General features: G+C 40.2%; 4 non-coding genes across 4 annotated transcripts; 2 read left to right on the forward strand and 2 right to left on the reverse strand.

The window, feature by feature from the left end:
- Positions 1-23,446: 23,446 nt before the first annotated feature.
- Positions 23,447-23,528, reverse strand: trnas-gcu (transfer RNA serine (anticodon GCU)). The gene has a single exon. It is a non-coding gene; the product is annotated as a tRNA-Ser (tRNA).
- Positions 23,529-24,378: 850 nt separating this feature from the next.
- trnae-uuc (transfer RNA glutamic acid (anticodon UUC)) lies at positions 24,379-24,450 on the forward strand. Its single transcript has one exon. It is a non-coding gene; the product is annotated as a tRNA-Glu (tRNA).
- A 1,180-nt stretch (positions 24,451-25,630) lies between these two features.
- Positions 25,631-25,718, reverse strand: trnas-gcu (transfer RNA serine (anticodon GCU)). Its single transcript has one exon. It is a non-coding gene; the product is annotated as a tRNA-Ser (tRNA).
- A 948-nt stretch (positions 25,719-26,666) lies between these two features.
- Positions 26,667-26,738, forward strand: trnap-ugg (transfer RNA proline (anticodon UGG)). Its single transcript has one exon. It is a non-coding gene; the product is annotated as a tRNA-Pro (tRNA).
- The last annotated feature ends 737 nt before the right edge of the window (positions 26,739-27,475 follow it).

Below are 27,475 nucleotides of genomic sequence, written 5' to 3' on the forward strand. Positions count from 1 at the left end.
TCAACACAGTTAGTTCATTTTGGGAGATTGGATTAAAGGAATTTAGTTGGATTAACTTGTTGCTATTATCATCACTATTATCACCAATGCTGCTCAGAGTGAGTCCATATTTAATATTGGCAGGTGACACACTTTGACTCTGAAGTCGTATTTTTTCTATCTTGTCATTAAAGAAATGTAAAAAATCATCGCTGGTATAGTCGGGTGGTATATTAGATTCAGTTTCATTGATGTTTTTAGTTAATTTGGACACTGTCTCGAAAAGGAATCTAGGATTGTTTTTATTTTTCTCTATTAGGGACGAATAATAATAAGTTTTAGCTTTTATAATGGCATGTTTATACTCAGTTAGAGCATCTTTCCAAGCAATCTTATACACTTCCAGTGTATTGTGACACCACTTGCGTTCTAATTTCCGTGCTGCTTGTTTAAGAGCACATGTATGGTCATTGTACCATGGAGCAAGTTTTTTCTCCCTAATCAGTTTAGTTTTAAGTGGGGCTACGTTATCTAAGGTTGTGCGTAATACAGTCTCTAGGTTTTGAGTTGCCTGATCTAGTTCTTTAGGTTCTGATGCTGATATATTTGGTAATTCTGGTAGGCAGTTTATGAACGCTGCTGCAGTTGCAGATGTAATAGTGCGCTTACATTTAAAACGATGCGATTGCTGTATATTATTGGACAGGGACACTTCATAAATTAGTAGGGAGTGGTCAGAGATTACGTCATTCTGTGGTATGATTACCAGGTTGTCTATGTTCATACCATAAGTAAGTATTAAATCTAAGGTATGTTTACAGCGGTGAGTGGGTCCTGTTACATTTTGGGTAATGCCTAAAGATTCTAAAATAGAATCAAACGCAATTTTGAGTGGATTACACTTATCCTCATAATGAATATTAAAGTCACCAACAATTAAAGCTTTTTTAGTTGATAAGACTAATTTAGAAAGAAAATCGGCAAATTCGTTAAGAAATTCTGAGTAAGGACCAGGCGGTCGATAAACAGTAACCAGCTTAAACATACTAGTTTTATCAGATGAACATTTACTGGCTATGTCAGAGATAAGAACCTCAAATGAGTTTGTTATAGGAGTTGATTTTACAGTGAGACCTATGTCCTTGTCATAAATTGTGGCTATTCCTCCACCACGACCACTAAGACGTGGCTTATTTTCATAACTGTAACCCGGAGGAGATGCTTCATTTAAACCTAGATACTCATCAGGTCTAGCCCAGGTCTCAGTTAAACAAAGTGCACTAAGACTATTATCTGTAATTATTTCATTTACAATTACTGTTTTGCATGCAAGTGACCTGATGTTTAGAAGTCCTAACTTTAGTTTAGCCTTACTGGTGTTTTCATGATGCTCATTTAGATTAATTTTAATTAAGTTATTATGACATACTTTTTGATTTTGTTTTGGCTTACACCTGCCACGGTAAACAGACACAGTCTCAATGGTTTGTGACCTAAGGATTCCGGGTGATGTCCGATGGCGACTCGCAGACAGTTGGTTAGGCCTGTTAGTCTGCTGCCTGGTCTTGGCTCTGGATAGTCAGTTACCACTATCTGCCGCTACACTAACGCGGTGGTAAAGCCTGTCACCTATGCTGCAAGAAATGCAAGCAGCACCCTCCCACGTGGGGTGGACACCATCCCGCTTCAAAAGACCAGGCCTTCCCTCAAAAGTGGACCAGTTATCTACAAAATCAATGCAGTTTTCTGAGCACCATTTAGACATCCAGCAGTTCAGCGACAACAACCTGCTGTAGGTTTCGCCACTGGGTCGAATCGGTAAGGGGCCAGAGCACACTACTGCCTCAGACATCGACCTAGCTAACTCACACACCTCTTTAACATTACACTTAGTAACCTCAGACTGCCGTAAACGAACATCATTAGTGCCAACGTGGATAACAATCTTCGAAAATCTACGATTAGCCTTAGCCAGCACTTTCAGATTTGCTCTGATGTCAGGCGCCCTGGCCCCCGGAATACAAGTGACTATGGTTGCTGGTGTCTCTATGGGGGTTGCAATACGCACGTGTCGGAGCTGAGAATCTCCTATAACCAGAGCACTTACATTAACAGGCTGCTCAGCGGGTGGCTCACTGAGTGGGGAAAACCTGTTGGACACGTGCAGCTGAGATGGTCGGTGCTTTGCCCTACGACTATGTCGCCGAGACGTCACCCAGTCGCCCCGCTGTGAGGGCTCTAATGCCGGAGTCTGGGGTTCTGTACCTGAACTGCTGGCATTCGTGACTGCTACAGCTAAATCTAGGCTTTCACTAGTAGTAGTCTGTTCTAACGCCCGAATGCGCCCTTCTAACACTGAGATCTTCTCCGTCAGACTAACAACTAATCTACACTTATCACATGTAAAGTTATCACTAAAGACGGAGAAAGAATAACTGAACATATTACACTCGGAACATGGATACAAGGCTCCTGCTGGGGCCATAATAACAGAGAGAAAGTACTTAGCTTTAGAAGATGAGTTGGAGTTGCTGTTTAAGTTGAATTCACCGGCGCTTCTGCTGGTAGTCACAGAAAAACGGCTTAAATTCCGGAAAGCAGGCGATGATGAGCTGGAATGTAAAAACCAACGACCAAACAACACAAACGTGCTTCGTTTGGACAAAACCGGCAGTAATTCTAAAGAAAAACGGTGTTTATGCGCTGGTGTACAAAATAAACAAACAGAACACGATTCCTACGAACAGAAAACGGCTTTAACTCTCCACAAAGCAAGGGTGTTTAAGTGCTGAACTACAGAAACAAACAAACACAAACGCGCTTTGTTTCCGACAAAACGGCTGTAATTCTAAAGGAAATCGGTGTTTATGCGCTGGTGTACAAAACAAACAAACAGAACGCGATTCCTACGAACAGAAAACGGCTTTAACTCTTCACAATGCAAATATGTTTAAGCGCTAAACTACAAAAACATTCAAACACAAACGCGCTTCGTGCGAAAAGAAAGCGGTTTTAATTCTGGATGAATAAGACGTTTATGCGCTGAATTACAAAACAAGCTAACTAAACCGGCTTCGTTCGGATGCCGGTAGCAGAAGTTTTCACAAGCACGGATTTGCGTTAGTAAACACAAGCGATTTTTACGATAGACAAAATAGCACTCTATATCAACTACACGCGAAAAATTAACGTTTATAAAATATAAAATAATGTTTAAAACATACGTATATAAAAAGTTATTTAGTGAATGGCTACAAACAAACAACTAGGCTACAGCGTGCGTGCGTGCAAAGGCTTATGAAGATGATCTGTCCCATGGGTTATTAACGATGAGAATGAATGACTGGTGGTATAGCCTAGTCTAGGTTAGACTGCAACACAGATTAAGAAATAGTGAAATAAGGGAAAAATTGACCACAAAGAACACAAGAACACAAAACAAACCGGTATACCTTCAGGAGTGACCCAGGCCAAAATAACAAACGACACCCTCTATCTAATATACCCACAAACTAGCTTCCCTAACCCAGAAGAAAAATCAAAATAAAAGACAAAGTGCTTCCCTAACTCCCTACTAACATAAATAGAGACAAAACACAGATGATAAAGAAAATGGCAGCCACTCCATACCACCGGTGTACAAACAACATAGATATCTACAGGTGAATTATGTACACAGCAATATAAGTCCAAATCGGTAAGCTTTATCAAAAGTCACAAACAAAGTTACATGGTCATACACAGGCAAAAGGCAAAATTAAACAGGCCAAAGGCAATGGGCAAAAGGCAAACACACACAACAAGCACAAAAAAGAACCATTTAATGATATTATGCACTGTAGTGGGAGAGATATGCAAATCCTTTCCAATCTTTCTTTGAGGTACCTTGTTTTTAAACATTTCTCATGCATTTGTTGACAAACTGGAGATCCTCTGATTATCTCTGCTCATCAAACACTCAGCCTTTATTGTTCACTTGTTGGATATATGCAAAATTTTGTGTGTATATACACTTAAAAATCAACAATAAATGGATTTTATCTGTGTGTGTGCATGATTAAAACTTGCACAGATCTGCATATATAAAAAGAATGTAAGAGAGAATCAATATGTAGGAGGAAAAACATGATATATTTATCTGCCAAAAAATTACTGTTGAAGTTTTTGTACAGTGCAGCTGTGTTTCCTGTTACTGTGGGCGTCAGAGCACAGTAATATATTACAGAGTCTGATACTGCAGCAGAGGAGATGTTCAGATCCACTTGTTTTACATCCTTATGAACTTTAGCAGACAAACGTAATGAAATATTTTCATTTGGATCTCCAGAGAGAAAGCTGATAAGAAGGAACTCTGGTTTAGATTTTGGATATTGACGGTACCACTGCAGATTTTGAACTGTATCAGTGAAGTCTTTGTAGCTGCAGGACAGAGTAACAGTATTACCTTCAGTTACACTCTTATGTGAATAAAGTGGCTTGATTTGATCTGTTGTAGAGTCACCTGTGATAGAGAACAGAGCATAATCACATTCTGATCACAGACTAATGTTTCCATATTTCATAAGTTAACATGATTTTTACTCACCTAGTGAAATCCACATACACATGAATATAAAGGTGAACATGATGGGTGTGTATCAGTATGAGAATATTTCTGTAAATGGTTCTCTACAGTGGTGGTAGCATCATACATTATGTTGAAGCTCCACCTCATGGCACCACATGACAGTGACACAGTTTCTTCCTGGCTTTATATTTAAAGTTGCATAACATTATGACCACTGACAGGTGACGTGAATAACACTGATTATCTCTTTATCATGGCACCTGTTAGTGGGTGGGATATATTAGGCAGCAATTGAACATTTTATCCTCAAAGTTGATGGAAGCAGGAAAAATGGGCAAGCGTAAGGATTTGAGCGAGTTTGACAAGGGCCAAATTGTGATGGCTAGACGACTGGGTCAGAGCATCTCCAAAATGACAGCTCTTGTGGGGTGTTCCCGGTCTGCAGTTGTCAGTATCTATCAAAAGTGGTCCAAGGAAGAAACAGTGGTAAACCGGCTACACGGTCACGGGCGGCCAAGGCTCACTGATGCACTTGGGGAGCGAAGGCTGGCCCGTGTGGTTTGATCCAACAGACGAGCTACTGTAGCTCAAATTGCTGACAAAGTTCATTCTGGTTCTGATAGAAAGGTGTCAGAATACACAGTGCACCACAGTTGTGTATGGGGCTGCATAGCTGCAGACCAGTCAGGGTGCCCATGCTTACCGTGAGCATCTGAACTGGACCACGGAGCAATGGAAGAAGGTGGCCTGGTCTGATGAATCACATTTTCTTTTACATCACGTGGATGGCCAGGTGCGTGTGTGTCGCTTACCTGGGGAACGCATGGCACCAGGATGCACTATGGGAATTATTATTATTAAATAATAATTTACAAAAATTTACTATAAAAAATACAAAAAAAAATAAATAAATGAATAAATAAAAAACGTATTAGAACTTATAATAAAGTTATTTGATAACACGATCTAAAAAACAGTTTAATATGAAATAAATGAGATGAAACCTAACCTATAAATATTTGCAGAACATTACTTAGGTTTGTTTCTGTAGTATTTAATAATAGTATTTAGTATGTATACATTTTAGGTTTTAGTGTGTTATTAATAATGTTTGGGCAAATACTCTTTAATAACTGTTGTCGGATAAATAAATAAATAGAATAAATAGTAAATAATAGTCTTTAAAACATGGGAATCGGTAATGAATTATGATGAATATGATTGGTAATATTTTTAGATGCCAATGTGCCTTATTGCTTTTGACTCATTTACAGTCAATCATACAAAAAGCTATAAAGTATTTTGTCATCATATTTTGGGAGTCAAACAGCAGTTAAATGTAAACATGCTAACAGCTCCCTCCTCTGACCAAACAGGCTTGTACAGCACAGTTTGAGTTCATATCACTGTGAGCCTCATGGCACAGTAGTACAGTGCAGAGTCAGAAACTGCAGCAGGGTTGATCTCCAGATCCACTTTATTATCCTTTTTGTTATGTTTGATAGACATTCTCGGGTCAGGTGGTTGAGCCTGGGTGACAGTACCTTCATAAATCAGCAGCAGAAACTCTGGTTTTGATCCAGATTTTTGTCGATACCAGTGGAGACCATTTTCTAATCCTTCATATATACAAGACAGTGTGATATTTCTTCCTTCAGTTGATGATACGCTGGTTTGACTGGGTTTAATGCTCTCAGCAGCCTCTGCTAAAATAAATAAATAAATAAATAACATGTAATTTATTTAACTGGATATTGCAAATATGTTTATAGTAGAAATTTAATACACAACCAATTAAACATGATGCTTATTATATAACTTACCATTATCATCAGCAATAATGAAGATGAAGAACAGAAGTAACATCATTGTGCTGAATGTCAGATTCAAATAAAACATAAGGAATTGTTTCTACTGTATGTAACCACATCTAGCTCCCCACCCCCAATCCAGTTAGTCATGTTAACTCCTCTTTCATCTGATATTGTGAAGGTAGACGAACAAATCTTATTTATGAATACAATCATGTCTGCAATTTAGCATTACGTTTGCATTTGTTTTGAGATTATTGGTTAATTTAAAGTTTAGGTTTACAGTTTATTTGTACATTTGTACATATTTTTCATTTGCTTGTACAAAGTTGAGTGGCTTTATTTAGTTAGTTTATTATGAAATAGTATTTTATTCATTTATTGTTTTACTGTTTGCTTGTTGTAGTGGTTATTTCTTGTCCTGTTGTTAACCACTATGGTGGTTGAGCAGCTACGTCTGACTCTCCACCTCCAAAGAAAGTCAAGGTCCACAGCAAAATGTTGTCCAAAAAATAAAGCTTGATTTATTTGAAATAATACAAGGAAGTGTCACTTGGAGGTCTAAAACTAAAATACTATTTTATAATTTACAGTATTATACTGTATGATACGGGCGTGCCTTAGTTTACAGTAAATTACAAGAAACTGCAATGCATGATTGGATTTTTATTCTTTAGGCGGGAGTTAGAAGCTTACACCAACACCGTTTTTTTTTAATCAGTGTCAGCAAAACGCGGAATTGTTTGATTCTGAATCCAGTTTTATTATATGTTTATATTCGTGTGGTAAACCGTGCTTTAGGAAACAAAAATATTTATTTTTATATCGGGTCCATTCAGATGTGCCTTCACAGTTTAGGTGGTTGAATCGCAAACTTTATTTAAAACGAGGTGCATATTAAAGTATAATATTTTTATAAAGTAAATAATTGACACTTTAGGTGTACATTTGATCGATGCTTTTTTTTAAATGCATTTTCTCCCCATTTTCCTCCCTATTTAGCGCACTCAATTTTGTCTTCCGCTGCTGAGAGATACCAGTTTGCATCCGAGGAGAGCACGTCACTGTACACACCTCTTCCGACACGTGTACAGCCCTCCTCTTTTCTTCCACCAATCAGGGTCCGTACACAGTGTATGAAGAAACACCCACCCACACATAGTCCGGCCCCCACCCTGCAGATACGGTTGCCAATTAGTAACTGCTGCAGGCATTGCCAATTATGCCTGCTAGATAGCGCCCAGCCGACCAGAGGCAACACCGAGTTTCGAACCGAGGATTTCTGTAATGTGAAGTGCTACCAAAATATACATATTTTATTTAAAGCAACTAAAATATATAACTTAGGTGTTTGGTTTTTGTACAGTATGTTATGATTTCCTGTCACTGTGGGCTGCAGAGCACAGTAGTAGAGAGCAGAATCTGATACTGCAGCAGAGAAGATGTTCAGATCCACTCGATCTTTATCTTCATTTATTTTTACAGAAAACTTAGAACCTGCAGCTTCTTTTTTATATTCGTCAACCAGAATAATGAACTCTGGTCTGAATGTGGAGAACTGACGATACTACTGCAGGTAATTTGTTCCAAATCCTTTGTAATTGCAGGATAAAGTAACAGAGTTTCTCTCCAAGAAAGTTTTAGTGGTTGAAACTGAATTAATTTCCTGTGCGCTGTTATAACCTGTGGACAGATAAAGAACAATGTTTATTTATATATAAAGATACGAGTGTAAGAAAAAAACTGATAAGAATCTATCAGCAGATAAATTGTAATTTCTATGTAAGGTTTGGATAAAGGTTCTCATGTTTTATGTGATGTTATTTCTCACCTAAAACAATGGAAAGAAGACACAGAAATCCAAACAGTGCCATGACTGAACTGCAGAATAATGTAGCTCAACACCTGCTATCATATCTTATACATAATTAAACAATTTCCTCTCTTTAACTTCCTTTTCCAGCAGTACAGCCCTGTTACAGAGTTTAGTAACATGTAGATGGAGCCTGCCATCATGTGCCTTCACTTACACTCACTACATCTGTGTGGAACAAAACCTACCATCTATTTGTACTGTATAACTCATCATTTATGCAAATATTATATTTAATATGTTTATTCTTACAGAACTGCTGTCTATTTTATATTTGATATAAACAATAACTTAAACTCTTGATTTATGTATTATTATGTATTTTATGTATTGCACTACTGACACACAACTGTTAGTACATTTGGTTAATAATAAGTGAAGTATTTATCATGGTAAGCAATAAGCCAGAAGACGCTTGCAAAAAGTGCACTGAAAGACACGTCAAAAATCTGCACACAAGCATTTAGAAGGAAAAAAAGAAGGCTTGCCATATAATCACAAGAGCACTGTACTTACTGTAAAATATGTACAGGGTGAGTCAAAAGTCTCAGGACACTTTTTTATTTTAGAAACAAAAGGGAAAATGACATATCTGAATACCCCAACAAGTAATGGGTGAGGGGGCCTATCTTTTAGGCTATGTCCGGAACATGGCCGCCATCTTGAAAGCTGCCATATTGGATCAAGGGCAAGGTTTTCCAATGGGAAGGTGGTCATGTAGCATATCAAAGAAGACCAGAATTTTCTCAGAAATCGATTGCCGCAATATATCTCGTGTATTTGCCTATTAGTTCCTCTGCACCATGTTGCTGTAGCTCAAGAAGCTTGTTCTGTTACTATGGTACTATGACTGCAGCCCATCAGGGAGCAGTGGATGTGGCTGGAAGTGGCTGACAGCTGGAATGCATTGATCGTATAGTGGTTAGTACTCTGCGTTGTGGCCGCAGCAACCCCGGTTCGAATCCGGGTCACGGCAGGGAGTTTTTGTATGCCGTGCTTCAAAGTTTTCCATTCTCTCCTTGGTCAAAAGACAGAAATTAGGCCGGAGCTTCAGGTAAGTCACAAACAAAATCCCTCAGGGCCGGTGGTGCAATGGATAACGCATCTGACTACAGGTCAGAGGATTTTAGGTTCTACTCCTGGCTGGCTCGTTTACCTTGTGCCCTTTTTGTCTTTCTAACTCCACAAAGTGGAGACAACAATTTAAACAATGTCTGGTTACTAATCTGTATGTCATTAACATTATATTAAAAGAACAGCTGTATAAGGTGAACTGCTTCTATTTGGTGTTACAGTTGTGATTTTTCTTTTTTTTGTGAGCAGCACCAGATCTAAAAGCAAGAGTTTCAGGGGTTTTGTTCAGTGGTCTGGTTTTCGAACCTATGTGTGCAGAGAACAATAGATTAACCATCCATCGCCTTAACCACTCAGCCACCTCGTCTTGCTTTACCTGCTCATTTCTGGTCTGATTAGTCTGATTGATCAATGTAGATTTTGTAGATTTGTAAAAGACAGTGCATGCACATTCTGGTAAACACCCAGATAGTTCTTAAAAGGCAATGTAGCTGTTCAAGCCGTCTGGGTTGATCAATCAGACCAATCGGCACAGAAACACATTTTTCTAGGCAGGTTGAGACGAGGTGGCTGAGTGGTTAAGGCGATGGACTGCTAATCTGTTGTGTTCTGCATGCGTGGTTTTGGAAACAAGACCTTTAAACATTGATCAAAAGCCCTAAAATGCATGCTTTCAGCTCTGATAATTAAGCTCCACCTTTACAACATATTGGTACTACTCACTAGGGGTGTAACGATCCACTCTGCTCACGATTCGATTTGATTCACGATACTGAGCTCACGATTCGATTTTCTCACGATTTTTTTTTTTTAAGTGTAAACAGTGCAAAAACAATGCACATTTTCTTGTACATTTTTTAAACAAAAAAAAAAACTTTAGTCCCCTGCAATTAAAGGTAATTACCAAGAACAGAGTACTTTACTGTAACCCAGGGGTGGGCAATTAAATTTTCGAAGGGGCCACATAAGCAACTGGGACTGTTGTGGAGGGCCGGACCAATAAGGTGAACTTAATTCTGCTCAATATTAATTTTATCTCTTTATTTACATTTTCAGCATTTAGCAGACGCCTTGATCCAAAGTGACTTACAATAAAGTTACAGTATACAGTCTGAGCAATTGAGGGTTAAGGGCCAGCAGCAACCTGGCGGTGGTGGGGCTTGAACCAGAGACCTTCTGGTTACTAGTCCAGTACCTTAAGCACTAGGCTACAACTGCCCACTATTTATTAAAAGCAGTAAATTGTGCAGTTCTAATAAGTTGTTAATGTTTAGATGACAATTAGAAGTAGGCAGAGTAAAACATCAACATTATTTTACTATTTAAACAAACAAATGCAAAAAAAAAACCAAAAAAAACAAATGTGAACAAAATGTGCAGGTTTTTAAACTTTACACTATTTTGTTTTGAGTCTAATTACCTCATTTATTTTTCAGTCTTTTGTTATTGTTGGATATTCTTATTAAAATCACAAAGCTGGTCCTGACTGCTTCAGTTCTGGATGTGTTAAACTTTATAAAAAGTCCTTGTTGCTTTTGCAGTTTAGTTAGTAAAGCTTCAGGTGTGACGCTCCGCATCGTTCATGTTCTGTTTAGTATCATAACAGCGATTTAAACCCTAAATTGTGATCGTTAAACAGCTTTACACCTGACTTCAGTAAATAAATACTTCAGAAGTTCACGTCTTGTTAAAAACTCCACCGTCAGTCACACTCAGTTGTGTTCGCATTACGGTGAACTGATACACTCTCACACACGTAAAACGAAACGGATATTTAAAGACACAGCGCTCCCGTCAAAATCAATCCTGTTATATTGCATGTTTGATGTACATTTATTTACGTCTAATTTTTAATTGCCACGAACCTCATGCGGGCCGGTTGGGGATGTCTCGCGGGCCGGATGTGGCCCGCGGGCCGTACAATGCCCAGGTCTGCTGTAACCTAACAGGTTTACCAAATTTAAGTTAATTGCCATCTTAAATTGAAAATCAAAGTAATCAAACAAGTTCATTGAGCTGAGCTGAGTCTTTAAACAAATGTTCTTTGTTGCTTGAACTAATGTATTAACAAATTACATGTAAAATGAATTACTAATGTAAAAAAAAAACATTGTATCAAATGTTTATTATTTAAATGGATTTATTTATATACTCAACATGGAACAGAGTGCTATAACAATAAATTATAAAATACAAAAACAAAGACCCATCTCAATTAGACCAAAAGGTCTGATTGTGTATATTACTTGTAAATTTGCATCTAGAGTGAAAGAACACTTCAACAAAGCATCACTCAACAAAATATAAATGAAAATGTGCAAAAGAAAAAGCAGCATCCAGGTGACAGTATTTGTAAGTATTTAGTGAAGATTGGCATTCAGAAAAACCGAGCTCATCTTTGAGGGGTTGATCCTGTTTCTCCTTTCTGTTATGATCTGACCTGTTTTAGAAAAGATTCTCTCTGAGGGGACAGATGTTGCTACATTACACAGTGACATGTAGAAGATGTGGGTCTCAGTGGGTCTGAACTTCTCTGTTAAAGTGGTTCCTCGTGTCCAAACTTTACTGTTTCCTGTCACTCATTTTCCTCACCTTTCCAGCGTGTAATGTCTGGCTACGTGTTAGGACGAATCTTTTTGTCGAGAGGCTCTGAAATAAGCAGTCGGAGAATCCAGAAAGTACTCTTCAAAAACACTTTATTAAGTGTAAGAAACGATCTGTGAATATAAGTCAGAGCTAAGCCGATCGGCGCTCCTTTCTCCTGCAATCTAGAAAAACAACAGCCAAAGAAAGAGCCCCGGCGTCTGAGCGCGCCGTTCTTTTAAACTAGTCTAGGCTCCTCCTCCGCCGCTGCTGTTGGAGCCAATGAAATGTGCTAAAGAGCACAGGCTCCGCCTCCCCCCCCTCGGCAGGAATCTGGAGGGACCCTACCAAGGGAGCATGGTAGGAGCCATTTTGAACAAAGGGCCATGCGGCATGAATGTCGTAAAACTTGGAAAATGCCGTAAAACTTCCCATATTGAATTTATGTTTAATAATGATGTTATGTTCCAAAAATCCTAACAACCCCCCTTGAAAGCATCTTAATGCTTTCACATTAACTTTTAACTATAGGTTAGGTGTTTCTAGATTCCAGTAGAAAAGGATAGCTGTCAGGATAGCCCCCAATTTAACCCCTTCTGACTACATGGCCACTGGGCTGAATTTTTACAATAAAAGGTATCTAAAAAATAAAAGGCTACCAGTTAAACTAAAGGAACCGTACCTATCGCAACAGCTCCTACCCTTAAACCAAACAAACAAACAAACAAAAAATAGAAAATAAAATAAGAATAGGAAAACAAAATAAAGCAATTTAAAAATAGGAAATCAAAAACGAGAAAAATAAAATAAAAACAATGGGTGCGTGGCTTCTACAGGAAGTCCGTTCAGGTTGTCCTCCACCAGACGGAGCTGCAGATATTCAGAAGGGGCCCATAGCTCCTGTGTCTCTGCATGACTCCTACTGTCTTATGGATTCTCCCCTGTCGGTCTTACCTGCTTCCAGCGGCACAAACTTTTAAACAACGAAACACAGAGAATATCCCTCCTAACAAATAGCAGAGTACCAAACATATATACATTGTAAACAATCCTGAGCTAACCCCTTACGTTTTGTAGCTAAGCTATGTGTGTTGCACTTAACTAGTGTTTTCAAAGATGGTCTATGTGTCTGCGAACTATATGTTTATGTTTTTCTCTCCTAGTCTAACTAAATCCTCACCCATCTTCTTGTTCCGTTCCGTTGACTCCACTGGACTCTTCTTCCACATAGTCGGTTTTGTCGGGCTTTCCTGCTGTGCTTTGTTCCCTGTAGGCAGGTCCAGTTGGTGGCACTTCTGTCCCTTGGAGTGGGTCTTCCAGTTCCCACGGAGTCTGCCTCTGCCAGTCCTTCCAAGTCTCCTTCCTTCATCACGGTGTATGATCAGTAGTGCTGGTCCTCTCTCCTCGTCTTGTCTGGTCGGTTTTACCTTTAATTAAGCAGAGTTAGTAGCACTTATGCCGCCCGAAGTGGGTCTTCCGGCACACCTTCAAGGGTATCCTCCACCTCATCATCTATATGATATTTAGACAAATCGGCCAACATCATCTGAATGACTGGTGGATCCTGCCCCCCTCTGCTTCCTCTACTCACTATATCTATTACAAATCTTCCCATTAACACCCTGATACACGGGACACAACAACCACATACCACTAAAATTGCCGTTCCCACGCATGCTGACATCACCAAACTCGCAATAACTCCCTCCCATGGTCCAAATATCCCTTCTAGCCACTTGACCCATTCATTGTCTATCCCTGAATTTTCCTTCCATTCTCGTGACAAAGCCCTCAATCCTTCCAAAGCTCGTGTCACACTACCATCGGGTGCAGTATTATTAGGGATGAAGGTGCAACACGATGACCCCACAATCTGGCAAACTCCACCTTTCTCTGCTAACAACATGTCTAATGCCATTCTATTCTGTATGGTCATAAGTGAAGTCTGGTCTAGCTGGTCTCTCAGTCCCTCAATGGCCTGAACACTGAAATTAACAAATCTCTGCTGATTGTAATAGAGATAGTTTATCCAGTCTACATTCTTATTGATAGTTACCCACCAAAAGAGTGCACTTTCAAACCCTGCAGCAATCTGGTTCCTAGCCTTAAATTCATCTGGGACCCCCCTTGGGACCCCTATACCATCAATCCACACGGTCTTGTCGAAGGATCCTCCAGGTTTGACCTCTCGGGTGTCTCTTCGATGGCTGTGGTGATTGGTCAGGACGTCCGCGGCATCCTCCACTCCGTGCTGCTTGTAAATTCTGAAAGGCATAATCAGAAAGACCAACGCACACTCCCCAGACCAATTCCCATGCAACCTTCGCCGGATTCTCATATCTCCACACAACCATACTAAATCCGCCCCACTGAATTTTTGTGCATTCAGCTGGCTGCCTGTATAATTCCCATCACTATCCAAGATAATGGTTTCCTTACACCATCCTTCTGAAAAATGTCCCCTTTTTATCGGTCCTGGTTTGTTGCTCCTGAAACAGGTGTAATTGCCTTTATAGGCTTTGATGTTGGTTGGGGTTGGTTCCTGAGTTAGTGGGTGAGACATGGATAAATTCTCACACCCTACTGGCTCAATCTCATTGAACAATGAGAGTAGGCATGTCCAATTTCCTGAAGTTACTGGATGTGTGGCCAAATTAGGTTTTGCAGCTGCGCAAACAAAGCAGTTATCTATCTTCACTGAAGATACTGAGTACTTGACCCATTCCAGTCAGGTATTTGTGTCATCATAACCTGTTTCTATAGTCAATTGGTCCCTCCATGCCATCTCTGATTTGACTATTACCATCATCTCTTCCTTATCTACAGACGATCTCCTTGTCCCTGTCTTGGTCATTCCTTTATTTTCTAAACATAACACCGCCATCAATCCCCACAGTACAACAATACTGTCTGGACTTGTTCCAACCTGCTGCAGTCGTATTGTCGAACTGCCAAACTACTTTGTCCCTTAAGACAACTCAATTCCACTTTACACAATTCCTTCCATTCTAACTTACTTTTTACTTTCCATTCCAACTTACTTTTTACTTTCCATTCCAACTTACTTTTTACTTTCCATTCCAACTTACTTTTTACTTTCCATTCCAAATTACTTCTTACTTTCCATTCTACTGCTTAAGTTCACCTGGACAGATTATTAAAAAATTGTTTATGTGTAACACTTAGAACAAAGACACACAAGTACAACACAAACAATACCTTCCACCCCCTTCTTATTTCAACAAACACATACATTGTCTCATACAACACATAGACACATACAAAACATAAATCCAATAAATTCTTCAATCCAGTCACCAATCCTCAATTTTCATATATCTACGTATAGTTGGTTTTTGTATTGTTTATTAGTTGGATGCAACTTGTCCTCTCCTTCTGAGAGGGTAGTGCATTATTCACAACATTACAAACCCATCTGTCCGCACCAGGTTTCCCACGCTAAAACCTTGGTCAAAAAACTTCGAAGGGCCCAATTTTCTTCCCTGAATAAACCACCTATTTATTCTAAATAAACCTCTTGTTTATTCCGAATAAGCCTCTTGTTTATTCTCCCGATTTACAACTCTCTATGTAAATCCAACTTACACCTCACTGTGTAAGTTCTTAAGTCTCCAGCCAACAATAAAGAATACTAAAACCTTAGCACAATTGTGGCTAATAAATCAAATCCTGCTCTCCATAACTGCTGCCCCCAGCTGTGCAGCTGCGCCCAGCTGGGCTCACACACTCACCCCAATAAATGTGGTAAAACCATAAACCAGATAAAAGCCAGGAGGGAAAAATGGTTAGGACAGGTTGGTGACTAGGGATACGTGTCACTTTACGAGCATAAGGTCTTGACAAGGGGTATAAAAAACCTTTTGCATGCACAGGTCGGGGTCTGTGCTTCAACTTTCCCCGAGGGGTGAAGACTCAAAACGCTGCAGCCTGAGAGCCTGGGGAGAGCTGATTTCTTTGTAACTTTTCAATAAACCTCTTAATTATAAAATGAGTGAGTTGACCTGATCAATTAGCTAGAAAAGATTCATCGGATACAACACAAGCATCAAATATTAACAATTGCCAATTAACAATTTCCAAAAATATTACCAATTAAATTGAATCTTACCGGAGTCCGTGTAAGCAATTATATTTAATCTCCTGAGACCCGAGCTTTGATTTTTTCAATGCATTTTTCCTATTCCTTTTGTTTTTAACCTTATTAGTTGGGCGACACGGTGGCTCAGTGGGTAGTACCGTCGCACACTGTCACAGCAAGAAGGTCCCGGGCCCGATCCCCAGATGGGGCAGCCAGTCCCCCCTCCGCGGAGCCCGCATGTTGTCGTGCGGGTTTCCCCCGGGTGCTCCGGTTTCCTTCCACAGTCCAAAGACATGCAAGCGAGGCGAACCGGAGACACTGAACCGTCCACGACTGTGCCTGATATAACCTGAATCTTGTGCAATGAGCAACCACCGCTTCCGTCATAAATGCAACCAAAGTGCAAAACATAATGTCAAAATCTTAATAAAGAAACAAACAAACTTTATTAGTGTTCTAGTACTTTTGCTACCACTAGCTGGCAGACAAAAGTGTCCACTAATGGGGACAATCGATCGAAGTTTAGCAGGTCAAGGAATAAGGCATAACAAAACCAAAATGTAATGTCCTCATATGTGACCGCAGGGTCGCAAAAGGTTAATCTCACCTGAGTCCAAGCAAGCAGCAGCGCTGAGAGATACTACAGATTGCTACAACTCCCTTTTCTCTAAACAGGAGGTAAGGCTGAAGATTACCTTCACCAGGCGTCCCTGAATCTGCATGCATATCCGTAGGTCTGCCAGTCCAGCTGCCCCAGCACAATGTATCACAGGATTTAATACACAAAGCAGCATATTAAACATAAATTCTTATTCCTGCCATAGTACTCCTGCCATATTTAAACATAAACTCTCATTCCTGCCATTATACTCCCCCCTTTTTTCAAATTTTACAATCAAATCTTGAAGATAAAACATTAAATAAACCTAAACGAGATCAGTGTGGAGACTCCGCATATGCAGAGACCGACCCCTCTTAACCTTTTTCCACCAGATGTGGGCAACTGAAACAAAAATAATTAAAAAATTGACGGCAACCAAGCATTAAATCTGCATTTTTGCCTGTGTCCAATTAGAATTTTGTCCATTAAATATTTTCAATCCATGTCTTTGTAGAGTTGTCCAAACAGAATTTCAAACGGCCTAAAGGCAATTTTTTTTATGTTTATCTCATGCTCATCTGTATGAGAATTATTATTTTCAGTGTTTGGTGCCGATTTCCCTCTTCACAGCTCCTCCAGTAGCTGGGTAATAGACACAATGTTGTCTCAGTTCAAAAGATTAGAGACAGGATGTCCTTCACTAGGAGCCCTTGTTGCATTTGGCAGGTTTTTATTATCTAGATTTGCATAGATTGTTTTATTGTGTCCCCCCTGTTTGACACATGGTTCTACTCATGGGTCAATTTGGTATGGTATAGTATTTTAGTAAGACATGGTTTGCCCACTGGACATCTCCAAACATCAGGAGACACACAATCAGAACCTTCTAAATGTGTTTATCCTGTTGGAAAGCACAGAATTTTAAAGTTAGTTCAATCAAAGTCTGGTGTTAGCTGGACCTGTAAACAAATAATGTCGTTAGTGAGCAGTGGAAGGTGTACAACAGCTTTGTCGGCAGTGTCACCTCTGGCATTGTCCTGTAAAATTGGAACAAAACTTTAGAATATGCACAATTTACAAAATGGCTCTCTGTTTGGGCAGCAGAATTGCACCCACAAGTTGTGCAACAAGGTATGGTGGGCGATTTCCAAATTTAAATTAGTCAAAACAAGACACTCTCCCACCAAATACAACCAATTGTTCGATTCCATATGTGAAAGTTTAGTTCATAAACATGTAAGCAGTTTTGCTTTCAGCCAGTCTAGAGGCTGTTATTAAAGCATGTAGTTCAACAATTTAAGCCAATAAATTGAATAGGAGGGACAATGACACAAAGTATCATTTGCTAAAATTTTAACTAAGCCCACTTGTTTCCTGTCTGTTGAAGCATCTCTGGATGCAAATCCTTTCACAAACATTTCCAATTCAGGATTCCTATCAGGCCCAGAAAAAATAGATAGAGTAATACAGTCATGATGTTCACCATCTCCTGCAATTAGTAAAAAGTGGTAGGATTAAGTACATTACAGCATTTGATAATAATGTTCAATTTTAGAAGTACACTGTAGTATTTATACAATCATTAACTTGATACGTGAGATGTTTTCCTTTCAGTTATAGAACATAATTTGGCACTAACCGAGTTAGATAAGTATAACCCTCAAGATCACTTAGTATAACTACGGATATTTCTGTAGCAGACAAAGACAGAAAGAAAATCCTGCACAAATCCAGAAGGGATCAGAGTCCCTGTCTTTTACAGCAATAGTGGTACCTTCAGGCATTATTTCCAATTTAATTCAAGAGGCAAACAAATGATCACACCTCATAAGATTTATAGGGAACTGATGCCAAGACTCTCTATTATTATAATATGAATAGAAAAACATTCAGTATAAGTATGTTTTTGTAGCACTAATAGTCAAACATCAAACTATGTTTTCCTGAATACCTTAGTGGGTAGCTCCTAAGTGTACTAAAAATCAAAATCCCTATACTCCACTATTAGCTATAAATACCTAGGTGTATGTCTCATGTAATTGCAATACAGTTTTGTGTCAGTAAGTGTATGGCTAACTGTCCTCCGGTCACTACCATAGTAGTCTCTTGGGCTTCCGGACGGTGATGTGTGGGTGGAGCAACATCATGTCTGAGTGTTGTAGTAGACTGGGTAGGTGGTTCAGTGGAATGTGTATACCTGTCAGGGTCATTGTGGTGATGCAACTCCTTAGGTGTAGTTACCTGTTTAGTAGGATCTGAATGCTTCTCATCCCCTAGCGACATCTGCTGGAGAACCTTCAACATATTACTTACATTTTCATATGAAGGAGGATGAACTGATGGATCAAGGACTGGTAACTTAGGTTGTGGTGTGTTAACATCTAGAGTCGCAAGTCCATTGCTCATTTCTTTATCTGCCTTGCTTATCACAACTTTCATATGTTGCAAAGCCACCTTAGTTCTAACTAGTTGATCCTGCAGCTTTACCAGCTGTCTCCTGTTTGCTAATGCTTTCAGTCGCCTTCCTTGATCTAATTTCTCCTGCTGCACCCCAACTTCTCCCTGCTGGTGTTCCAAGATTTTTAATCTCTGTGCAGCTGGAGGAACAGGCTCACTTGAAACTGGATACAATCTCCTAGTTACCCAATTATGAAATAATTTTTTATATTTCTCACCTTCCTCGTCTCTACCTTTTGTTGGAGTGGTGTCTTTAATCCTATTAATAACTACCTGCTGCAATTGTCCTGCTGTTAGATCTCCATTTTCAAAGACACAGAGATGGGGAGTCGCAGATAATGTCAGTCACTCGTGATGTCCCTTTAGCTCCGCCCCTTGAGGGTCGTTCAGGGACCCCAGTGAGATTCCCCCAATTCACTACCAACTACAGAGGGGAGCACATACAGTATTAACACTACAATGGAGGCCTTAAACTTTTTGGATCACATAGACACGTGTTTCCTAACTCCACAACCCCCACACTAGGGCTGGATGGCATGGCCAAAATCTATATCACGACACAACTCCTAATTTCGGTCGACACGACACAATTCCGATATCGATATGAACAACACAAGCTCCAGAGAAGGAAAAAATAAACCGCCAAAAACACCAACATTGAAAGGCCTCACTTGCAAACCTCTGAACCCTGCAACAGTCTATGAAATCTCACTCTTTACAACTACACAATATTTTAGAAACAGTAACATATTAGCTTTTACCTTTTACTTGTATTCAGCATTTGTACACAGATAAAAACACGACATCACTCTCAAATAAACACAAGCTTTGACAGTATATAATCCAATATATCAACACATGTCTTAATCAGAGGTGGAAAGAGTACCAAAAAGTGTATTCAAGCAAATGTACTATTACCTTAATGAATCTCCACCTAATTACGAGTAAAGTTACTACTCTGAAAATCCACTCAAGCAAAAAGTAGAAAGTAACTCATTTAAAATGTGCTCACAGTAAACAGCAGGGGTTCTCTACGGTGTAATGCCAACAGGAGTGGATATAAAACTCGCAATAGTTGTTTTTAATTCAAATGTAATAGAAGAAACATGTTGATACTACATTTAAAACGGTTAGGGATGTGTAATGTGTCGTTTCAAATGACATAAAACCTTTTCGAACTGCACAACCACTAGCGATGTGTCGCAAAACGATTCGAATCCACGAAACGGCTCTCCAAACTGAAACAAAGGAATTGACTCTTCCGGGAGCCGTTATGCGAATATACGGCTTTTCAAAAGGAACCGAGACAAAAGATTTGACTCACCGTCGCAAAATTCGCTGCAGCAGTTTCACAGCCGCGATTTCTTTGGCGTTTTTATTTTGCTCAGCAGCAGATGTTATTCAAAATGTAGCAATTACTAATGCAAAACATACTCAAGCAAAAACAAAATCACAGTCTGTGAAATGTGCTTTAAAAACTACTTTGTTACAGTAACCAGTGTGATCAGAGCGGTAACACTAAGCACTGGCTTCTTGTATGTATGTGTATTGATCGAATTTGTTTAAAATCATATCACCGTTATTGAAACATTCTCCACTGCGACATATTGATGTCGAATTATTGTCCAGCACTGCCCCACACATTAAAACAAAGAAACAATATAACAATCTCTCAACAATACATCCAGCAAAGCTTCTAACACGATTAACAAGCGCTGTGTTAATCAAAAATGTTAATCTTATTCACTATAACAACCCTGATTTAAGGAGATTTTCCTTAATTATGTGTGAAAATGTCCTATGTCACACATGGATGAATTCTACTCTAAGTACCCCCTTTCCTGGTTTAAGAACCTTAAAGTTTAAGAACGCTATCTACCTTAAAACACACTTAATAAGGTACCATATCATATGCTTCGCCTCAACTCATAATTATTTTAAGATTATAAAATTAAATTATAAAATTATCTGCACAACTTACACACCCCAGGCATGCGAAGGCAAAATGGCCGATGAACAAGGCAAGCAGCGCAGAGCCCCCAGAGCCAAAATGGCGGACAGACAGAAAGCATGCGCAGCGCTCCCAGAGCCAAAAATGGCGCTGACGAACAAAAGGACACACGCTGCCCTCCCAGAGTCAAAATGGCCGACAGACAGAAAGCCACACGCTGTGCATTCAGAGCCAAAATGGCCGACAGACAGAAATAACACGCTGCGCATTCAGAGCCAAAATGGCCGACAGACAGAAATAACACGCTGCGCATTCAGAGCAAAAATAACCGACAGACAGAAAGCCACACGTGGGCAAGATGGCTGACAAACAAAAGGTTACGGACAAAGTAAACTGCTCACCCACGGTTTCACCCGCGGTTCGCAGACAAATACACACAGAAACACTGACAAACAAACTCCTGATGTATTATTTTCGAACTGAATTTAGAATTTAGAATAATCAAATTACTCGAGCCCCGTTACCAAAACAGACGGGCTCGTTAAACTTTAGAACAATCAAATTAATCGAGCCCCGTTACCAAAACAGACGGATTCGTAAAAATTTAGAACACTCTTCTTAATCGAATCCCGTTACCAAAACAGACAGATTCTTTTAAGATTTGTAACAATCGAATTAGGCGAATCCCGTTACCAAAACAGACGGATTCGTTAAAATTTAGAACACTCTTCTTAATTGAATCCCGTTACCAAAACAGACAGATTCTTTTAAGATATGTGACAATCGAATTAGGCGAATCCCGTTACCAAAACAGACGGATTTTCCTCACTCCAATAGTGTCCCGGGCTCCGACCCAGCCGAACACAATGGCGCCCTGTACAGTTTATTTAGACCGGTCTGGTTCAAACTCAGCAATCAGGAAACATACATTTTTAGCTTCGGCATATATTCACAGTTTTAAACTATCTAATGATACTTTAGTAATGTAATCAGACACTTTCACACTCAATACGCTAAATAATAAATGCAGCTAATATATACAGAGAACATCTGTTTACCTTGTATAGGCGCGCCTTGTACTGAGTACAAAAGATCCTCGGAATCTCGGTCTTTAGCTCAGTCAGCTGAATCAATTTGATGCTATTTCAGGCCTCTACGAACCGTCCTCTGCTACCATCTGTTAGGATGAATCTTTTGTCGAGAGGCTCTGAAATAAGCAGTCGGAGAATCCAGAAAGTACTCTTCAAAAACACTTCATTAAGTGTAAGAAACGATCTGTGAATATAAGTCAGAGCTAAGCCGATCGGCGCTCCTTTCTCCTACAATCTAGAAAAACAACAGCCAAAGAAAGAGCCCCGGCGTCTGAGCGCGCCGTTCTTTTAAACTAGTCTAGGCTCCTCCTCCGCCGCTGCTGTTGGAGCCAATGAAATGTGCTAAAGAGCACAGGCTCCGCCTCCCCCCCCTCGGCAGGAATCTGGAGGGACCCTACCAAGGAGCCATTTTGAACAAAGGGCCATGCGGCATGAATGTCGTAAAACTTGGAAAATGCCGTAAAACTTCCCATATTGAATTTATGTTTAATAATGATGTTATGTTCCAAAAATCCTAACATACGTAAAGCGCAATGTAAAACTTCATCAAGTGCTCTCTTTCTTTCTCTCTCTCTCACTCCCTCCTGTTCATGTGCACGCTGTCCGTGTGTGTGTGTGTATGTAACCCCGCCCCTCCTGCTCAGTGGAAACACACAAACGTCACCACGCATCTTGACCAATCACGTGCGGCTTTAACGAAAAAAAAAAACCTGGGAAAAAAAACTAATCGCCTCTGGATCCTGCCGTTCATTTTAAAGAGCTGACTCTTAGAGCCGGATTGTTCGCGACCGACCCATCACTAATAAATTACAGAACGCACGTGCACTCGTACAATCGCGCAGATGTCCACGATGCACATCGCTACATTTTTGCATCGCGATGCATCGTGAAACGATGTATCGTTACACCCCTACTACTCACATAAAATACAACTGTAACACCAGAGAGAAACAGCACATCTTATATTTTTACATTATATATTTTTAATGCAATTGTGTTTTTGGCTTACTTCATGGAGGTAGAGCATGTTCTGACGTGGTGGTTAAGGCGATAAACTGCTAATCCATTGTGCTCTGCATGTATGGGTTAGAATCCCATCCTCATTGAAGTCCAAGCCTTTAAACATTGAACAAAACCCCTGAAACTCTTGCTTTCTGCTCTGTGCAAAATATTGGCACTACTCACAAAAAAATCACAACTGTAACACCAAATAGAAACTGATCATCTTATACAGCCGTTCTTTTAATATAATGTTAATGACATACAGATTAGTAACCACACATTGTTTAACGGTCTCCACTTGTGGATTTGTGGAGCTGGATTATCGAGCATGCATTAAGACCTTAATAGGTATTGTTTTCGACAAGGATGGGATTCAAACCCACACGTGCAGAGCACAATGGATTAGCAGTCCATCGCCTTAATCACTCAGCCACCTCGTCTGGTCAAGCTCTGTGGAATGCTCTTTCTGGTTGAGGAAAACCTGCTCCAGAGCGCTCTGGACCTCAGACTGGGGTGAAGGTTTACCTTCCAACATGACAACAACCCGAAGCTCACAGAACAAAGGAGTGGCTTCGGAGAAAGTCTGTGAATGTCCTTGAGTGGCTGAGCCAGAGCCCAGACCTGAATCCAATTAAACATCTGTGGAAGGAGCTAAAAAAAAACATGACGGAACTTGCAAGGACATGCCCAAGAGGAATGGGCAAAAATGTCCAGAAACAAGTGTGCCAAGCTCGTAGCTTCCTTCCCGGTATGATAATTCATCTTTATGATAGGACTCGAGCAAAACTTTGCCTATTAGTTCCTTTGCACCATGTTGCTGTAGCGCAAGAGGCTTGTTCTGTTGGAACTATTACTGCAGTCTATCAGGGAGCAGTTGCCGTGAGCTGGACGTGGCTGATCGTTGGAATGCTGTGATTGTATAGTGGTTAATACTCTGTGTTGTGGCCGCAGCAACCCCGGTTCGAATCCACGTCACAGCTGGGTGTTTTTGTATGCCGTGCTTCAAAGTTTTCCATTCTCTCATTGGTCAAAAGACAGAAATGAGGCCGGAGCTTCAGGAAAGTCACAAGCATAGTCTCTTAGGGGCCAGTGGCACAATGGATAATGTGTCTGACTACGTGTCAGAAGGTTCTAGGTTCGACTCCTGGCTGGCTCGGTTACCTTGTGCCTTTTTTGTCTTTCTAACTCCTTGTGTATGATTCTTGGTACCTCAGATCCAACAATGCAGGTCTTGTCAAAGTGGAAAGAAGAGACTGATGCTGGTGTCAGCCGATGGTGAGCCCTTCAGTTTTCCATATGGTCTAGCGGTCAGGATTCCTGGTTTTCACCCAGGCGGCCCGGGTTCAACTCCCGGTATGGGAATTCGTCTTTATGATAGGACTCGAGCAAAACTTTGCCTATTAGTTCCTCTGCCCCATGTTGCTGTAGCTCAAGAGGCTTGTTCTGTTGGAACTATGACTGCAGTCTATCAGGGAGCAGGTGACGTGAGCTGGACGTGGCTGATCATTGGAATGCCGTGATTGTATTAGTGGTTAGTACTCTGCGTTGTGGCCCCAGCAACCCCGGTTTGAATCCGGGTCACGGCAGGGTGTTTTTGTATACCGTGCTTCAAAGTTTTCCATTCTGTCCTTGGTCAAAAGACAGAAATAAGTATTTGGTATTACAGTTCTGCTTTTTTTTGCGAGCAGCACCAGATCTGAAAGCAAGAGTTTCAGGGGTTTTGTTCAATGGTCTGGTTTTCGAACCCACATGTGCAGAGAACAATGGATTAGCAGTCCATCGCCTTAACCATTCGGCCACCTCGTCTTGCTTTACCTGCTTGTTTCTGGTCTGATTGGTCTGATTGATCAATGTAGATTTTGTAGATTTGTAAAAGACTGAAGAGCAGAAAGCTCATTTTATTTTAGTTCTCTTTAAAACTGACTGTTAACAGATAATTCACTAATGCAGTGTGCGTGCACATTCTGGTAAACACCCAGATAGTTCTTAAAAGGCAATGTAGCTGTTCAAGCCGTCTGGGTTGATCAATCAGACCAATCGGCCCAGAAACACATTTTTCTAGGCAGGTTGAGACGAGGTGGCTGAGTGGTTAAGGCAATGGACTGCTAATCCGTTGTGCTCTGCATGTGTGGTTTTGGAAATCAGACCTTTAAACATTGATCAAAACCCCTGAAATTCTTGCTGTCAGCTCTGATAATAAAGCTCTCACTTTTACAACATATTGGTACTACTCACATAAAATACAACTGTAACACCAGAGAGAAACAGCACATCTTATACATGCTTTTTTTTAATGCAATTGTGTTTTTGGCTTACTTCATGGAGGTAGAGCATGTTCTGACGTGGTGGTTAAGGCGATGGACTGCTAATCCATTGTGCTCTGCACATATGGGTTCGAATCATATCCTCATTGAAAACCAAGCCTTTAAACATTGAACAATGTTAATGACATACAGATAGTAACCACACATTTTTTAACAGTCTTCACTTGTGGATTTGTGGAGCTGGATTACTGAGCATGCATTAAGAGTTTAAATGGTATTGTTTCCTATGAGGATGGGATTCGAACCCACGCGTGCAGAGCACAACGGATTAGCAGTCCATCGCCTTAACCACTCGGCCACCTCGTCTGGTCAAGCTATGAGGAATGCTCTTCTGGTCTGATTGCAGGTGAGTCATTTGTAATCAAGTGTGGCAGGAGGAGATTCAGAGGGCTGGATTGGCCTGAAAACGGGTGGAAAGAGGCAACACAGACGATCTAAACTACTACTCTTATGTCCGTTAAAGTACTTTCACCTCCACGAGGATGGGATTCGCCTGCACTTTTAAAAGCTCTCTTGAATTACTTTGGTCTGCTTTGAAAACATTGCAGCCTATTGACCTGGGATTTTTGGTTCAACCAAGTGGTCTGGTAAGAAATCTCTGCTACAGACCTTCGTATGAGGCGAAATAGTAAAGTGGTCCCGACAGATGTTTATTAGCCACTGCCTCCTGAGGTCTCTCTGAGCTGGGAAGCTATGAAAACTTAAACTTCCATTAAACTTCGCTGACGCTGAGCAAAGAGGAACACAACAGTGCTCTGAATATTTCTTGAGCTGTTCCAACTTGAAAACTTTACTCCGGACACTCATTTTAATCTCACACTAGCAAAAAATTTAAGGTTTTGCGTATTCCGGATAATGTAAACAATACAACCGAAAACATCCAAGCTGCATTATTTGAAAATGGAAATGCGTCCTAGCCATGAGTGCAAGGAGTCCATTAGAAATCAAAGGTGGCATTAAGTTAGTAAACATGTAAAACCTGCCTAATTACATGGGGTTACAAAGGTACTTTATGAAAACAGCACAAAGCTTTCAAATGCTTCCTAGTCCTGACAGTTGACTAATTAAAAGATGTTTTTACTATTTGGAGCCTTTAAATATTGTTCATGTTTTAACTCTTTAAAAGAGGTTATAACCAGTCTATGTACTGATACTGGAGGTTTTGATAGTTTTGTAATGCAAGCACCGACCACACTTACCAGCTCAACCAGACAACATAGTGTTGAAGGTCAGTCAAAGACTCTTGTTCCTGCTGGCTCGTTGGTCTAGGGGTATGATTCTCGCTTTGGGTGCGAGAGGTCCCGGGTTCAAATCCCGGACGAGCCCTTGTTTAGTCTAATATGTCATTGAACTATACAAAAAACTTATCAAGTGTCCCGTTAAAATCTAATGATCAAACAGAAATGACATGCTGATACACTGGTAGAAGTTGGTAAGCTTGGATGTGGATGTAAATACCTTTCATAACAATTCTTCCAGTCAGCTTAATGCTTTTTTTTTTTCTTCTACAGATTTTAGAATCTTTGGGCAAATTCAAAGCATTGAAAATGTTACGAAATCCAAACAGCAAGGAGCATGAAGTCATCACGACAAGATAAAATATCATGGTAATGTAAATGTTGCAAAATCTCTTGTATAACTAACCGATTAAAGACAGCATCACAACGTTTGTATTGTACAGTTTGGGTGGATAAACATGATACATAACGTAAACAGTGTGAAGCATAAAGTCAGTGGGACTGCACACAGCTCCTGTCAAATGCTTCCAAGTCTTTTAATCTGACAAAGCGAGTCTTTAATGACACCTCATGCTTAAACTGTTAGAAATGCTTTAATGAAGCTCTGCATTGAATTTTGTTTTGTCATGAATACACTTCCCAGTGCAACCAGTCAACATGGTTTTGACGCTAAGCTACAGAGGTCAAAGAAATGCCCTGGCATCTGTCCTGGCTGGCTCTTTGGTCTAGGGGTATGCTTCTCGCTTAGGGTGCAAGAGATCCTGGGTTCAAATCCTGGATGAGCCCTCATTAACCCAATTTAAATTTTAAGAATCTGACAAAGTC

Source organism: Trichomycterus rosablanca, chromosome 4, assembly GCF_030014385.1.
Source record: "Trichomycterus rosablanca isolate fTriRos1 chromosome 4, fTriRos1.hap1, whole genome shotgun sequence".
In the NCBI taxonomy this organism is placed as follows: Eukaryota; Metazoa; Chordata; class Actinopteri; order Siluriformes; family Trichomycteridae; genus Trichomycterus; species Trichomycterus rosablanca.